Raw genomic sequence first — 16,895 nt, 5'->3', positions numbered from 1 at the left:
TTACAATACTAATCATAATTCCGTGAAACAAATGTAAGACTGAAGAGGACTTTAACAGACATTTGTGTCCATATGTAATTTTAAATGCCAAGCTATCACAAAATAATTCAATCCTTATCTATAAAAAAAATGTATAGACCACTAAACAGGGTCTCTATCCAAACATCTTGAGATCCCTTTTGTTTTGTTTTGTTTTCTTGTGTTGTGTTGTGTTATGAGACACTATCTCACAGTCCAGGCTAGCCTAAGCTCACTGTGTAGCCCAGGCTACCCCCTGCCTCCTAGATTCTTGGCTCAGAAGTGTGAGCCACTATGTCAAGCCCTCTGGTCTCTTGTGTCTCTTTCATATACTTAAGCATCAGTATGCTTCTGAACCCCTGACTCGACCCACGTTGGCTCCTCAGTAACTGACATCAGTTGACTTCAGCTGAGTCACTAGAGTACTTGGGAGCTTGTAATTCCTCAAAATGGCCTTTACTGGTGACCACTGGTAAAGGACTTTGAAGGCCTAATTTTCTTTCTTGCCTTTGATTAGAACAAACCTTAGGTGCAATTTACCTGGTTTTCTCTATGGGACTAGGCTGAGGCCATGCACTGTCGAACATGGGCCCTATGTTGCAACCAACTTTGTTTCTGCCAATTTCCATGGTCTCTTTCCAATTCCTTCAAATAAATGTTCTCACATCAGTTCTGGTCTCAGACTCAACTTGGAGAGGTAGACTTGTTATAACTGTTATGAATAATGGGGTCTATACTTTGTGTGTGCGCGTGTATGCGCGAGCACGCATATGTATCTTTTACTGTGCTCCAATCTGACAATTATGAAATTGCATAGTACATATCACAGGTTTTTAAAATTTTAAAATACTTATCATTACCATCTTTTCATGTCTACAAATATTCTCCAACAACTCATTTCAAATAGCCACCTGGTATCCCCGTGAACAGTTGCTCTATAATTTAACCAACGCCACTCAAAGTCTTGTTGTTTATTGCTATGGCAACATAATGATGCTGGATGGAACATCGTTGTAAGAGATTTTTTTGCACAAGTCTGTTTGTTCCTGTTCTGTCTAGGTTTGTCCTAGGTCAAATGGTGGCCCATCTTGTGGTTATGATTCTTATTTCAAAATATCCTCCCAAAACCACAGACCAATTCCTAATCAACCAGCACTGGCTTTGGTCCTTATCCCAGCTCTTCCTCCACTTGTAAAACTAAACAAAAGGGGGATGGGGCACAAACTCTGAGGAAGCCTAGAACATGGGTGAGCCCAGGAGAGGCTTTGGTTTTCAAAATAGCTTCCTGCTGCCACCGTTGCATCAGCTGCTATTGGTCTAACCTACACTTCAGTCTTCATTGCATGAAGTAGAATGAGCCTTCCTTGCAGTTCCTGATTTCAAACTTCCCTGCTAAGGTACAGTAACCATCATCACACAGTGATGTCATAAGGTCAGAGGTGTGCACCACTGCAGCAGCCCAGCATACCTAAGAACAATCCAAGGCCAAGACCTTTCTGACCAGGGTGATGTTGTGACTTAAATGAGAAGTGTTCTCTGTGGGCTCATATGTCTCAACCCTTGGACCTCAAGTGGTCACACTACTTTGGAAGATTGTGGGTTTTTAAAAGAAGGAACCTCGCCAAAGGAAGAGGACCACTGGAGGTAAACTTTGAGGTTTTATAGCCTAACCCCATTCCCACTCTGTTTCCTGATTACAGATGCCAGATAACCAATGACCTCACACTCCCCCCGAGGCTTTCCCTACCATGATGGACACTATTCTGTCTTAATCCAGGAGCCAAATAAATCCCTTTCTCCTCTAAACATCTTCTTGCCAGGTGTTTGGTCACAGCTGTGAGAAAGCTAATGCATGCAGTTTCAACTCCATCCAGTGGGAAAGGGAAGTTCTCTCTGGAGACTGTTGGAAAATCAGATAGCTACATACTGAATCACAAAGTTAGGTACCTATACAAATCATATATAAAAATTAATCAAATGGATGAAAATGAAGGCTGAAGGTGTGGCCGAGTATCAGAATGATCCCCAAGAATATGCTAGACCCTGGGTCCTATCCCAAGCATTTTTTTTAAAAAAACAAATGATCAAACTGTAAGCGATTAAAACTATTAACCTCTTATGGAGGAAATCTCTTCACCACTTTGGCAGTGATGTCCAAACAACATCAAAAGCACAGGTAACAGCAGGAAAATACGTGGGCTAGACCTCATCAGAGGCCACCATCAAAGGTGAAAAGATACCTCCAGGATGATAACCTTAATTAGAAACTATGTATTTAATAAGGGACAGGCACAGAGAATATATGAAGAGTGGCTACAGCGAAACAGAACAGCCCAGTGAAAAGTGGGGGATAGATCTGAGAAGACATTTCTCAGAAGGGCCGCAGAAAATCAATGATGGTAGAAAATGATGCCAAATGCTGTCGGTTATTTGAGAAATGCAAATTAAAATTACAATGAGATACTTCACAGATATCAGAATGTCTATCATACAAACACGAAAATGTGTGGCGGATAGCACAGAAATGACATCTGTACCTTACTGGTGGTGTTGTAAATTGTAGAGCCACTGTGAAAAACAGGTAACACTTCCACAAAACCTAAACAGGACTGCTGAGTGTTCCATCAAGTCTGTTTATAAGTAGACACTAAATGATGATGATGATGATGATGATGATGATGACGATGACAACGACGACGAATCAGAGGCTCAGATGGACACTGGCACACCAGTGTTCAGATGACGGTGGTGGTGGTAGTGGTGGTGATAATGATGGGGACTTCAGGCGCTCAGGCAAACAGTTGTACATTAGTGTTCAGAAGAGGACAATGGTTATGATGGTGTTGATGGTGATAGTGGTGATGATGATGGTGGTGACGATGATAAAGGTGATAATGATAATGGATGTAGATGCTCAAACCAACACTTGTTCACTCAAATCAGTGATCATAGAAACTTTATTGTTAACAATTTATAGGTGGAAACAAAGCAAACATGTCATCCACAGATTAAACAAAATGTGATGTAATATAAAATAGTTTCATTCATCTTTTAAAAGGTTGAGGTTCCAATAGAAGTGATATAGCAGATGATGTTAACCGAAAGAAGTCAGACATAAAAGGATAAAGCGTGGCTCTACTTATTTGATGTCCCTAGAGCAGGAATTTATAGAGACAGGAGGACCTAAGAGTTACCAGGAGATGGGATAGGAGAGTAAAGGAGTTATTATTTAATGGATACAGAGTTAAACTCCAAAAATGGGAAATGTACAGCATTGTGAGTTTACAAATGCCACCCACCATACTCAAGATGACATTTAGCCCAAGCTAGGCATGGTGAAGCCACTTCTCATCCTAGCACTCTGGAGCTGAGGCACTGGGACCACAAGTCCGTGCGAGGCCTGCCTGGGATACATAGCAAGGTCCTATCTCAAAAAAAAAAAAAAAAAGTTACAATATTAGAAGTAAATTTTGTGTATACTTTAACATATTTTTGGAAGTTGAAAATTAATGGGTTTTCCCAATGACAAGAAAAGAAATCCTACACTCTGCTTCATATCCAGTGTGACAGCGAACAGTAGAGAAGATGTTCTTCAGGAGGCAAGAGGGCCTTGGGCTCTGGCCCGGTTGCTAGACTGTTTGCCTAGCTTCCTGGAAGCTTTCAAGCCCAGCACACTATAAACAGGCATGGGTGCTCTACTCAAATCACCACGCCAGTGGCTGTGGCATGTGTTGCTTGCCACCTGACAAAATGCTCTGGATTCTCAAATGAAACACACAGTGGGGGGGGGTAGGAAGAGAGGGAGAGAGGGAGAGAGAAAGGGAGAAAAGGAGGGAGAGAGAGAGAGAGAGAGAGAGAGAGAGAGAGAGAGAGAGAGAGAGAGACTTTTTAATAGGCCTTAAACAGCTCAATGGTTGTACACTTCTAATACTCCATGCAGCTAGCACATTCCCCTCTAATATTCCTGATTATTACTTACTAAAACCTATATTCCAACCTGGCCACACCAGACCCAGGCCTGCAGCCCCCTAGGGCCACAACAGCCAACTCTTACGTGTTGGCAGTCTCTCTGTCCTCAAGCCTGATCCTTCTGCTGCCCCAGCATGGTGGTACCACATGCTTCTTATTCTCTGGGCTTCCTTGCCTGGAAAATCCAAAGTCCTGCCTCTGTCTCCCTGCCCAGTCATTGTTCGCCAGCAACTTTATTTACCAATTAGAGTTACCTGGGGGCAGGGACCTGAGGCATTTTACATGCAGACATGCAAATTCTCATGTAATTTGGAAACCCAATTAACATAATATAAGCAATAAGCCAGATCCTCAACGCATGCCTGAATTGCCAGCACTGGGGAGGTAGAGGCAGGAGAGGCAAGTTATCTTCTGCTACTTGGTGACTTGGAAGTCAGCTTGAGGTACTTGAGTCTCTATCTGGAAATCAAACTATCAGTGAATCAATCAGCCAAAGTAAAAACAAAGAAGCAATATAGCACTGCAGTTCAGATGACTGAGTTCAAATCCAAGCTCCACTAGCTACATAAATCTGGGCTTTTGGACAGGGATAATAAGCTTCTGAGTGTGAATCCTCAGCCTCATGTAGAAGCCCACAAGCCAGGTGCAGGAGTGTGTGCCTAGAATCTCATCCTTGGCATTGAGGAGATAGAAGGCCTGGGATGTGCCAGCTAACCAGGCTGACCGAATTAGTGACTGAGCTCCAGGATCAGCAGGAGAGCCTGTTTCAAAAACAGGACATTGACACTGGCCAGAGGACATTGGACACTGGCCTCTGGCCTCCAAACTCACACAGAAGTCAAGCAAAGTTCTATAGACCGGTCTGCTGAAATCACCCACAAAGCAGTGCAAAATCCCAGCTCCCCTCTCAGTGCTTCCTAGACTGAAGGAAGGATCAGTTCTTGCAGAGTCTGGTGCAGGCTTCAAGATGCATCCCAAAAACACAGCCCAGGCTGTTGTTGCCGCTGATTGCTACTGCCATTATTAATTCAAGTACTTAAGACAATTTGATTTTTCTTGATTACTCTCTTTTTTATTGCTTTTTGTACTGATAAGGAAGAGGCTGGGGGGAATTAGTCACAAGATCGCTCTGACTCTGAAGTGGAAAAACCTGATCCTTGTTCTCTTAAAACAATAGCTTTTGATCGTGAGGTTTGAGGCCATCCTGGTGCTTTCTGGTCTTGGTGAAAAAATATGGGTGCCGTCAACTCAGTCTTCCTCAGACACAATTAACAACCTAATGTATTAAAAGAAGACAGACAAGGAGGGAGAATGCAATGACGGCCACAGCAAAGGAAGCAGAAATGTCCCTGTCCTCCAGTCCTCCCTAGGACCTGCACAAAGAACCTCTGTTCTACAAATGTCTGAGGAATGGTGGATTTCTAACCTGCTGGTTCCCAGCATGGTGCTCTCCTCAGCTTGACTACAGTGTGGCTTTGCTCAAAAGGACTCTGAATGCAGGCCCAGCATTGCCCTTCTAGGTGAATTAGCTTCTTCCTGGTCATGCCAAGAGAGTCAAGATCATTGAGCCTGGAGACTTCAACCTCAGAGTTCAGTAGAAACACAGATAAACAAAAGCCCTGCATTCTCATCTGATCCTACCATGGACTTCATGTGCGACTATGGGCAAGTAGGGTTCCTGTAGCCGAAAGTGGGGATCAGACAGACATGATCCTGTGACGCACAAAGTATCTGCAATTTTGAAAATTGAATGCTTTCCTCTGGGGGCTAGAATGTGTGTGTGTGTGTGTGTGTGTGTGTGTGTGTGTGTGTGTGTGTGTGTGTGTGTAACCAAGATATCTGTCTACATAACACAAGAGCTGGCTTTCCTCGCTTGGAAGAAAGGGAGGTTCATGCTCGCTCAGATCTTTCAACGGCTGGCAGGCAAAATTGATAGATTCTTGAAAGAAATGGATGTCATCAGACTAGATTTATGAAACTACCAACCAATGGGCAATTGTTGAACTTCCCGGAGCCATATTTAATGGCAGGAGGTGCCGTGGGAGGAATGATTCTAGTTGGGTAATGAGAAGTTGTTAATGCACTCTGGTGATTTGGGGCATTGTTGTTTCATACACTAGCTAGGTGTGTCTACACCCTAGATCACGTGACATCAAAGCCTTGATATGCAGGACTCCGTTAAGTCTTAGGCTGTGTTTCCAGCATGGATTCAATGCTCTCCATGCTGTGGAGGAAAGGCAAGAAGCCAAGAAGCCATTCATTTGGACACCTTGTCTAGGCATTTCTGTTTGTTGAACATAGGTCCCAGACTTCCGAGCCCTAAGATGCTGACAGGTACATTTCCCATCTTGTGTTTCTGCTTTCCTGTCTAAGATTTAATCAGGGAGAGCTGTAAGGCTTCTTTTTAAAGCACATAAAAGAAAAACAACAACAGCCTAGTGGCAGTCCTCTTGTTAAGTAGCGGGACAATAACAGGTGGTCAGAAGCCTCTCCTGATAAAAGGCAATGGCGATGCTCAGACGCTTCCCTTGGGCCCTCAGGGTGACGAGAGCCCGCTGAAAGCTTAGCATCTCCCCCTCCTTCTGTGTCTATCTCCTTAACTTTGTGTCAGATTACCACTTGATTCTGCATAGGCATCAGGTTCTCAGGGTGCCTACCCCACCTCTCAAGGCTGGAATAACAGAGGCATCTTTCTGACAATGTTTTATGATGTCCTGTGCCAGACCTCCCCAAGGTTCCTATGGGTCTCAGCCATTGTCTAAAAAGTGCATTTATTTACCTTGGGTTTCAGGGCAGCCAAGTCCAGGGGGAAAGGCCACCTCCCGGATGAACACAGTTTTACCTTAGGTTGAGGTGGTTAGCTGGAGGTCAGTGTGTAGAAGAATGCAGATCGATCCATTCTTATCACCCTGTACAAAGCTTAAGTCCAAGCGCCTCAGGACCTCCACATCAAACCAGATACACTCAAACTAATAGAAGAAAAAGTGGGGAAGAATCGTGAACACATGGGCACTGGGGAAAATTTCCTGAACAGAACACCAATGGCTTATGCTCTAAGATCAACAATAGACTAATTGGATCTCATAAAACTGCAAAGCTTCTGTAAGGCAAAAGAACACTGTCATTAGGACAAAACGGCAACCAACAGATTGAGAAAAGATCTTTACCAATCCTACATCTGATAGAGGGCTAATATCCAAAATATACAAAGAACTCAAGAAATTAGACTCCAGAGAGCCAAATAACCCTACTAAAAAATGGGGTACAGAGCTAAACAAAACATTCTCAGCTGAGGAATACCAAATGGCCAAAAAGCACCTAGAGAAATGTTCAACACCCTTAGTCATCGGGGTAATGCAAATCAAAACAGTCCTGAGACTCCACCTCTCACTCTCTCTACTGAGAAGCACTGGCCTTGTGCTATAAGGACTTCTTCTCACTCCCACCCCACCCCCAACCCCTGCAGAAGCAGCAGATAATGATGAGCACACCACACCTGCCCTGGGCAGCATCATTGTGCCTGCTTCTTGGCCCTTACCCAGTCTTTCTCTGTTAAAACTTAGAGCTTGTGTACCTAACAAAGCACCATAAGATAGGCTTGGTGTGCAGGGATTGGGGGTGGAGGGGCACTGTTCTGTTCTTCCCAGCATGGCCACATCACTGGTTAAATCTTCTGTCTGGTTTTCCCCATTGCTCCATCCCGATTGGCATAAGAGGATGGGTACCTGAAGTCAGCCTGTTGGGGCTCCCTAGACTTATACCCTAAAAGTCAAATTCCAGGACCACACATATTCTATTTTATTCCTCAGTTCCGAGCTATGTGTTTTTGATTTAGACGTGCTTTCTTTCATTTTTAACTATTTTCACTGAAACTTAACATGTACACACCATATTACTGATGACTCCGCCTTCCATGCTCTGAATGCACGATCCATACCCCAAGTAAAATGTGGTTGCCAGGGAGACCTGTCTTTTAATGATCAACAATCACCTTATTAAGGGTTGGATATGAAAACACAAACTTACCAAGTGACTCAAAGCCTGAATTTAAAAGAACAAGTTTGGAGGAGTCCAACTCAAGAGCTTCGCAGAGCTTTCCTGAAGGCTGTGGTGTGCAAGATTGAAGCTCCTGGGTGTGGCTAGTAATCGGCTCTACCGGCCGCCATCTTGTATGAACTGCTGGAGTCCTCAGCATTCAGTACTCATTCTCGTTCATAGTCAGCACCACAGCGGCAGAATTAATGGGTTGAACATTTCCCCCTTAATAACTGCTGCAGATATAAATGTCTCGGCCATTTGTCTTTCTGTGAAGGTTTAAAAAAAAATAAAAAATACTACTGGTTCAGCCTTGCATTCTTGAATTTTGTTAACATTATCATTTAAATTGCATCTCCTGTGTTACTAGATTAAGGAAGAGGGACTGTTTGAATAGGTTGCACTTCGCTTTTTCATTCAGGAGACTGTTTAGAGTCTCAAATCAATTCCAACTGACTTTCTGAAAATGTGTTGAGGGGAAAATACACTGTGATAAATAACAATTGTAATGAAAACACAGAGAGGAAAGAAGCTGCTTGCTGGCTTCTGCTGAGAGACATCCAGTGGGTCCGGCAATGGACCTGTCACCTGGGCACGTTTATCTTCCTCTCACAGTGAAGAATTTAACCCTCGCCCCTCTGGTGACCATTTGCAAAGTGGGCAAGGGAAGAAGCTATACCTTGAAGGTTTCCTGTGTTATGGGAAGATGCCTAAGTGTTCATCTGCTTGTCTCAGACTCTGCTCTCCACCTCTGGGGCCTGCTCAGAGTGATGATGCATTTGGGATCCAGCTGTGTGGGTTTTAGCAAGTTATTTAATGTCTCTGTCTTCTTACCTGTAAAATGCCAGGGATAATGGGACTAGGTCTTTTGTGGGAAGAGGGGAGCAGCTAAGAGCAGTATTTTTTCTGCATAAAATATACACTATATATCCAAGCCCAGCACACACGTACACGGAGACATAAACACATATATAGGCATATCTGAGTGCATATATGTGCACACATCAGAAGTCAAAATTTCACAAAACACTCATTATCCATGTTAAATGTGATATAATGACATGGTTTTCATCCTGCCTGGGTTTAATTCTTATCTTTAAAATTGATTCGCTTTACATAGCAGCGCTATGGGGCTCAGTGCATGAATGAGAGATGCTGCAAAGAAGCTGGTATCCTGCCTCCTGCCTCTGAGGTCAGCCCTACACCCATCACTAAGGAGCCATGGTGGCGGCAACCCAAACCTGAGCCACAGTATCTCCAAAATAATAACAACGACGACGGCGACGACAACAACAACAACGTCTGATGGGAAGATGCTTTTAAAACATGGTCTCACAAAATTGAAAGATGGCAAAGCACACGTGGCAGAGAATGGAGAAACTAGAGACCCGTCAGCAAAGGGTATGGAAGCAATATGGGAGAGCTTGGCCACAGCTGACAAAAACAGGCCATTAGTGAATCGGGCTGGCCCTCGGCCGGACAGCCAGCCCTCAGCAGGGCTGACTTTACTGCAGCCCAAGTAGCTCGCCCTACTGGGAGGACAGGAGCTCAGGGTCGGAAACACTGCCCACAGGCTAAAAGCACAATGGTTGTGCCAGAGCAGGGAGGTTACTGCAGCCTAGCGTTCTCTTGGACCCTGCTCCCAGGACCTGCTCCGACTACTCTCAGGACCATCCTGACTCTGCACAACAGCAGGATATCCAAGACCAGTGACGGTCCAGTATTTCCGGTACTTCAGAAACCAGAAACCTTGAACCAAACCAATGATTCCTTGCAATGAATATTTGCACATAAAGCTGTTTGGGGAAAACAAAAAGAACAAATACATACTGTGTGACATACTGCAGTTAGCAGTGCGGCTTCAGAGAACAAATATTGCGGTGGCAAGGTAAGAAAGACGGAGGAATGGAACGGCGCATGCTCAGTGAAGAGAGGCAGCACTAGAGGCTACAGGTGTCAGAGAAGGCTGCGGGGGACAAGAGAGCATGTCATTGCTGAGCAGGGCTGGCAGGGTGATTGATGTGCAGCATCCTGAAGCTCCCGCTGGCTCTATGCAAACTTCCTGCTCAGACACAAACTTAGTCCAGCTCTGAGCAACAACAGGATGTCTGAGATAAAAAAAAAATAATAAAAAAAATAGTTCTTTTTATTTGGATTGGTATTCTTCAAAAGGCCTCTAGGGTTCGTGCTGTCCCCCAGAGGCCACCTTGGTGCTCAAGGTCCTTGCTGTCACCTCAAGCTATATCAATGCCTGAGGTCGATGTTGTTCAAGGTCTGGGTTGCCACTGCCTGCGGACCAGAGGACCACAGCTACTGCTGTGGGTGCCTGTGTAATCCATATCGATGCCCATGGTCCATGTTGGCCCTAGGGGTCATGTTGATGTGTGTGACCTTGGCCTATGCTGCCATCTGAAGCCATGTTGACGTCTATGGTCCTGCTACAGCTGGGGGTGGGGGGACATGTTGATGTGGATGGTCTGTCTTACTGCCAAAGGCTGTGTGGATGTCAGTGATCTGTGCCATGATGGTGTCTGTGATCTGTCACCACTAAAGGCCATATTTATGTGCATGGTGTGTGTTGCTGTCAGTGGCCATGTAGGTGTTTGTGGTCTCTCCACTCACAGGAGGCCTGACGTTTATGGTCCACATCACCACCAAAGTCCATGCATATGTCCGTGGTCTGCGCTGCTTCCTGAAATCATGTTGGTGTCCTTGACCCATGTTGCTGCCTGAGGCTGTGTCTATGTGTGTGACCTGTGCTGTTCCCAGAGACCATGCTGAAGGTCCGTGGGCTGTGCTGTGGCAGAGTCCACGTGGAAGTCTGTTATCCGTGATGCCCCTAGATAGAAGGGACTAGGAGGCTTCTTCTAGAGTAGCAGATTCCATCAGTGGAATCCATGACTGCAGACTCATAGTTAAGAATGAGAGACGGGAAAGGTTTCTGTGACAACCTCTCTCCCTGACCCTTGTACTCCCACAAAAGAAACCATTTAGACAGGAAGTCCTTAAAAAAAAACTCTTAAAAATCGTGATAGGGGTCCTGAAGTGTAGCTCTTACACTCTCCATGGCTTCTGGAGAGGGTGAGGATGGGAGTGAGGAAAGACTCCGTTTTCTTTCAGGGCCTGCCCACTGAGAGTTTGTCCATGCTCCAGGAGTATATGGACAATACAAATCTGACTTGGCAGGTTTTTCTTTTCTTCTTCTGTTTTTTGGGGAAGGTCGCCCCATCAAAGGGGATGGACCTGGGAAGGCTGGGAAGTGAATATGATTGGGGTACATTATGTGAAACTCCCAAATAATAATAATATTGTGTTAAAAAAAAAAAACAGAAACAACAACAAAATTGACTTTCTTTGCAACCCTCACTGATTCAGGGATGGATCACAGAGCAGGTACTGGTTGGTCTTGGGTGTCTGTTTTTTGTAAATAAAGTCTTATTGAAACACAATCATACCTAGTTACTCACTGATGACCACTTTCTTGATTCAATGGCAAAGTCAGGCAACTAAAACAGATAGCCCTTCATCCCCACAGCTAAACAAACAGACAACTTTTTTCCTGTGTGGCCCTGTAGGAAATAGTTTGCCAACCCTTTATTTGCCTTTATTCGGAAAGTTCGAGGCAGGAGCTTCCTCACCAAATAAATACAATAAGCACACTTATCTCAACATATAAGTGGAAGCGAGGGATTCAAATAACAAAAAAAAAAAAAGTTTACTCCTTTTCCCTTCAGGCTTGAGATCCATATATCAGCCCAGTAGTCCCCCCAGATTGGCAGTATCAGACTCCTCCTTGCCAGACAAGCCAGCAGACAGTAAGGTGAGACCACATTTAAGCTTTTAAACCCTTCAGATCACTTGTACTGAAGGTGCCCTGCTCTCTTTCCTGTAGTCATTAGAGACTAAATCTCTGATAAGCAAAGTAAATTAGATGCGGTGACATTTTGCTAATTGAGTCCTCTCCTCCGCTTGGCTGGGCTGGGCTGGTAATTACTAGCTAATCTCACCAATATGGCAGCTGACTGGCAGACAGAGGTTCACGGAGAGAAAGGTAAAGGACCCAGCTTGCCCGAGAAGGCCCTCATTGGTCAAAGTGGGTGCCAACCCTTCCGGTCTCCCTTGAAACTAGAGGGAATATGGCTGAAGAGGGACCAGACTCAGGAGTCGGGAAAGAGGAAGCGGAGGGAACTATTGCCTTCAGGACAAGGGCGAAGCTGAGGCATGACACTATGCATTATTAAACCCCCATTCTCCGCTTCCTCCCACCTCCATCAAATTCCATTTCAGTGAAGCACGAGGGCTTAAAGAGAGATAAAAGACTTTAAAATATAAATTAAGTCCTATTTACTTCACTACCCTGAGCCAAGCACACAGGGTTCTGGCTGCGTGTGTTGCCCACACGCCTGAATGACTTGCTTTCAGCTGGATGAATGTCTTTGATTTGCTGACATCCGGCAAAGGGGGTCTTGTAGCCAATCATATCACGCCCCTACTCAGAAACCATTAAGTTCTGCTTGAGAATCTCTGCCCTCACTTCTTTTCAGAATTGCCCCTGTAGATATTTGTTAATCTTCCTAAGAGCCTAAATGTGTATGTGGCAAATCAGAGAGGTGGAGAAACGGTTGCCTTCTGTCCCCGCCACCCCTTCCCCCACTGCCTAATAGGGAGTCTGTAGGCATTGGTTTTGTGAGAGGTTCTAGTTGTAAGAGTTTAAGTTGTGAATAAAAACGAGCCCATCAAATTGGCAGAATGAAACTGATAGTAGCCAGTCCTGGCAAGAACGTGGGAAGACTGCCAGTCTCGATGTCTATTTCTAAGGAATGGGGACTGGGAGAGCATTTCATCTGGGTGTCCTGAAGAACAGAGAAGTGTTACCAATGAACACCCTGAGTGAAACGTATACATGCCTTTGTGGCATGGTGATTATGTGCCTAGAATACCTAGGAACAATGGAGAAGTGTGGGTTCGAGTCCAAAGATGACCTGTTGAGGTTTCTGCGCTTATCGTATGTGGCAACAAAGAATTGGACCAGGGATACCTCTTTTTACAGCCTACAACTTATCGATTTTAATCATTGAAAATCAGTGTAAATGGGGCTACAGCAGGGAGAAAGCACTTCACAATACCAACATGGGTCCTGAATTTTAGTGCCACCCTTTCAAAAAAAAAAAGAAAAAAGAAAAGAGGCCAAATTAGGAGAATCAGTTCAGAGAAAAATGTAACAAAGACTTCACTTTCTAGCAAGAGCTGCGTTCGCATAAAAATCAAAGTCATCTCAGATGAGAGAAACCCCTGAGAAACAGTCTGAAAGACACTGGTGGGTCAGAAGCAGGGACTGTCCAGGAAATGAACATAGAACCAGTTAGGATAAAAAGACGCAAGGGGAAAGGGATTGAGGAAACCATTAGACCCACTCAAGAAGAGCCTTGTGTGCCAGGGATGAGAGAGAGAGCAGCATGTGACCCAGGCGCTGGTGATCCGGACACATTACACTGCGAAGTTATACAAGACTACTCTCTTCTGTGTGGGCTGGGCCTGACGCAAGTTATCACGACCCCAGTGCACGTGCACGCTCAGGACGAGCAATCCTTGCTCACGCGGAGGCATCCCCTGAGCATGTATGTACCATGGTACCAGACTTCTCTATCATCACCGCTCAGGCAGCCAGTCTTTCCTCCAAGGGCCGGCCCACGCAGGTCTCTGAATGTTCCTACGACCTGGAATGAAGCAGAATCTCAGAACTCCTCTTTGGAAAGAAGCAGATTCAACTTTGCGGTGGTTAAGAGACAACACTGAGTGAATGATTCAAGTCATGTGGCCAACCACGTAATCTTGGCCAGCGGAGGAAACACCTGAGGGAGAACAAAGGACCAGTGCCTTCGTCTTCCAGAGGACCTTAGTCGTGAGGATCCACACTGTGCCAACACATCACCAAACATGATGGTCAGAAGAGAAGAACTTATAGTGAGAACAGAGCCATGAACATTATGTTTACTGAGGACTAAGATTAATGCATCAACTCTGAGGCAGACTTTTATTGTCTTTGTGAGTTGTATATTTCTTTATAATTAAAAACATATTAGGGTAGAAGAGTTATATCTTTGCGTACTTTCAAATGCAATAAAACAAGCCCTTTTTTCTTCTTTGTTTCGTCCTAAAAAGGCTGTAGTTCGTCATTTGTGTGTTTCCAGTCTGTGGAGCGCTGGTTTCCACAGATCTTTAATTACATCCTATATTGAGAAATCTTTCTTTCTTTAAAGCTGTGTTGAAACTTCAATTATATTGTTTATTTTTACTTCTCCAATAGAAGAATCACATCAAGGTATATTAAATGTTTATGCACATTTATTTTTCTTCAGCTGGATCATACTGTATGTTTTTAAACCTTTTTCTTTTATACACTCCAATTGTTCCCTTTTTGTTACAATGTGTTCAGTCCATAGATATTGCTATTTTTTACAATATATGTATATGTGTATATTACATTGCACACTGACATCGCACTATTTTATAACATAAATTTACTTTCTTTTTACATATGAAAAATAATAAAATTTTGAATTTTCTTTTGTGATCTTTTGAGACCATGTTTCTCTGTGTGTAGTCCTAGGTGTCCTGGAACTGGCTATGTAGACTAAGCTGGCCTTGAACTCAGAGATGTGCCTGCCTTTGCCTACTGAGTACTGGCATTAAAGGTGTGCGCTGCCACCATCTGGCCCCAAGATACTAATTTTAGAGAGTGAGTTATCTGAAACTCTTGTATATGACTCAAGTATAAATTGGTACAATTGTTGGCTACTAAAGAAAGAGTCCCACAGAAATGCACCTTTTTCATTTTGGCTGAAATTCTTTGGAGAAACTTAGAAGGAAGCATTTAAAGCCATTGGTTCACTCTGACTTGTTGGCGCCAGCACAGACACGGTACCGAGAATCCGGCGAAAGCCTACGGGATGAAAGAAACACACACACAAACACACACACACACACACACACACACACACACACACACACACACACACAGGTTAGAGAGAGAGAGAGAGAGAGAGAGAGAGAGAGAGAGAGAGAGAGAGAGAGAGAGAGTGGAAGAGCGGAAGGAAGAGTGAGAGTGAGGAAGAAGAGTGAGAGACTCCTGTAGCTTTATTCACCACTTATATACCCAAGTCTCCAGGTAGAAAATATCTGGGAAGCACAGTGGGAAACCCTGGCTTGTAACTACCTGGCTCGTGACTTTGGTAACAAAAGACGGACTACGAGACTTGAATCAATTAGGGAGAAATCCGAGAAAACCAGCCTAAATCTCAAGGATAAAGGCTGAGGAAGCAAAAGGCAGAAGTAAATTGACCACCACCCAGGTGTGGTCCAGGTGTGTCAGTTCCACATGCGTCAGCCGGGCTCAGCAGAGGTCATGCAGTGGAGACACCGGGTGTTTACCACTTGGTCTTTTCTTCCTGTGCTGTAAATACATGGGAGAGGCCTCTGTCCAACAATCCCATGACTTCTGAACTGTGACCATGAAGTTACAAAGCAGCCAGGCCCAAATCCAATATGGCTCACTACACTGACTCATAGGTGACCTAGAGCAAAACTTGATACATATATTTAGCAGGGAGTATCCAGTAATATTCATGTCCACCATCTTTCCTTTTTGAGCATGTGCTCTCATGACCTTGAACTGGGCATGCTCAGAAGTACATCCTTCATCATCCCTTTCTTAACTACTACCTCAAAATATCATGCTTACAATGTGCCTGAGGCAACATGGGCTCTCCTTTATTAATATGTATGGGCTCTTAAATTAGTTACTTTTCTGTTGCTGTGATAAAATACCATGACCAGAAGCAACTTAAGAAATAAAGAGTTTATTTTAGCTTTCATTTCCAGAGAGACAGTCCATAACGGAGTGAAAGGTAGGGCAGGAGGATCGGGCAGCATAGGAAGCAGAGACAATAGCAATTAGGGTGGGACTATAAGCCCCCAAAGCTCATCCCCATTGTCATACTTCCTCCAGTGAGGCCCCACCTCCTAACGGTCCGTAACTTCCCTAAACAGTGGGGACCGAGTATTCAAATACATGAGCCTATTGGGAACATTTCTCATTCAAACTACCACATTCTACTTTCTGGACCCATGGACTCTGGACTATGTCTTAATGAAAAATACATTTAGCTCAATTTCAAACATCTCCATCGTCTTTCACAGTCTCAACACTCAAAATTCCAGCATACATCTGCCTCTTGGGGCATTTCCATCCACTTTCCGTGCCTTAAGGCACTCTCTTAACTGTGACCCCTGTAAAATAATTTAAAAATAGCTTATACAGTGGCACAGAATGCATCCCGCCATTCCCAGAGTGAGACATGGAGTGTAGTGAAGAAATACTGGGTGAAGGAGAGACTAAACCCAGAAGAGCACATCCCAGGTCTCTTAGCTTCAGGTCTAGTATCTGGGACTTTAGTTTCAAAGGTCTTGATGGCTCCCCCCTCTGGCTTTGGTGCCTCCAGCATACATCTGTTTCTTGGGCTGCTTCCACCCACTCTGTACCTTCTTTAGAAGATGTCTGACAGTTGGGTATCTCTAACATCTTGGGGTCTCCTCCACAGGCTTTGCCTTCTGAGAGCCTCCTTACAAGGACTCTGACACAACCACGTGTTGCTCAGCAGCTCTCTTAAAGAGCAAGAATCCATGACCCTCTCCATTTTGCATATTAGTTTTGCTCCCCAAATCAGCCTACATAGATGACTTTGTCAAGTTGAACTGCCAGATTGAGATGAAGTTTGGTCTCCATAAACCACAGTTCCGGCAGCTTTTGTATAATGAATGTGGTGAAAACCTTCCCTAGCATTTACTGGCTATAAAGCAGAAAATTCACAAAC

Source organism: Rattus rattus, chromosome 2 (assembly GCF_011064425.1).
Source record: "Rattus rattus isolate New Zealand chromosome 2, Rrattus_CSIRO_v1, whole genome shotgun sequence".
NCBI classification, from domain to species: Eukaryota; Metazoa; Chordata; class Mammalia; order Rodentia; family Muridae; genus Rattus; species Rattus rattus.
This window is presented reverse-complemented; position numbering follows the sequence as displayed.